Here is a 1,812-nt window from a genome sequence, read left to right on the forward strand (position 1 = left end):
AACTCTTCTCTATCTCTTGCGGAATAAGGAATTTTATTTGGAACATTTATCTCTTTTGTAGGATCTTTTAATTTAATGCTTACTAATTCGTTATTTGTATTTTTAACATCTAAAGGATTTTCAGCATAAATTTCATCCAAAAGTTCTTCTATCTTTATTTCTAGATTATTTTTTGGGATATTTATCTGAAAGTATAAATTTAAATAACATGTTTCTAATATAGAAAATATTTTAAATTTTAAGATCTTATCTATAGTAGTAGTCGGTATTTTTATACATTTTGATTTTTGATTTATTGAAGAATCGTATGGAGCTTTTAAAACTATATATGTTAATTCTTGAATGAATGGATGATATAGCTTTAAAAAATTATTTTCTATGATAAAATCCATTCCAGAATCTAACATATATATAGATGGAACAATGAACCTATAATTTTGAATAAAAATTTCAACCATCTCTGCTTTTTGGTCAATTTTATGTATTGATTTGTCAGCTATTCTAACTCTTAATGGTTTCTTTAATTTTTTCCAATCAAGTTTTATATTTGAACTAGCAAAGCATTGTGTTGCTCCAGAATCTATGAAAGCATTTATAAACTTTTCTGTTATTTTCATAGTAATAAATGTAGCATTATTACTCAGTCTCTGAGTCTATTTCCGAAACATATTCAAAAATATAGTCTAAGTTATCATCAGATTCTTCTAAAGGTTCCATGAAACAAGACTTAGCAATTTCTATTTGTTTAGTAAGATCCTTTTTATCCTTCTTTTTCGGACATTCATTTGCATATTGTCCTTCTTCTTGGCAATACCAACATTTACAATTTTCTTTTTTATTCGGGCAATAATTATTTCTTTGTCTTTTGTTTTTATTATTATTTTCCTTTCTAAAATATCTCCTTTTTCTCCAGTTTGGATAGTATTTTTTTTTTCTAAATTGATATTTTCTTTTTCTTTGAAAATTTTTATTAAGACCATATTTTTGAGGTATCTCTTCATTATCCTGACAGCAAATTCTAATTATATTTGCAAATCTTTTTTGAGTTACTTCTTGCATACAACGTTCTTTTATTTCCTCTCTTATTGCAGAGGTTAAAGTAAAACGTTCCCTAGGGTTTAGAAAATTTAATTGGAGGTCCTACTCATATATAGTTGAAAGCGACTTCTATAAGGTTCTATGTACCCATTGATGCTTATTAATCTTAAATAAGACTAGGAACACACTAATTCATAGATGAGCATATGAAGATATTATCATTTTTTTCCCTTGTGTGTGAGAAAAATGTAAAACTCAAAATGGCTTATTTGTACAATGGGCTATATGAGTTATAAAATGAACATCACCCATAATATTTAGAATAACCATTTGAGTACTAGGGATAATAAACATCTCATGTCATAAAATTACTTATCCTAAAAACTTAAGCTTTTATTTTGGGGTTTACAAGATCGAACTCTTGATCTTTCGGATCTAAAACTCTAATACCATGTCATGATACCACTCATTTCAGAAACTTAAACTGATGGAAAAAGGTAACACTAATAGTTATATCTCTAATACTCTCTAAACCTTTATTATACCCATTGTACAAATATTTCATTAGCTCCCATACTTTTCCATAAATAAATTATCAAAAATGTATTCAACTTATTTTGTGTCGATAAAAATATTTTCAAATTTTATAATTAATAAAAATATCTTCATATTATTTATTAAAAATGTGACAAAAATACATAATCGTAAACTAAAACGTTTTACATTAGTGGAAAACAGTGACGTGAATTTCTAACGACAAAAAGAAAAATCAAA

The sequence above is a fragment of the Arachis ipaensis genome, chromosome B10 (assembly GCF_000816755.2).
Source record: "Arachis ipaensis cultivar K30076 chromosome B10, Araip1.1, whole genome shotgun sequence".
Lineage (NCBI taxonomy): Eukaryota > Viridiplantae > Streptophyta > Magnoliopsida > Fabales > Fabaceae > Arachis > Arachis ipaensis.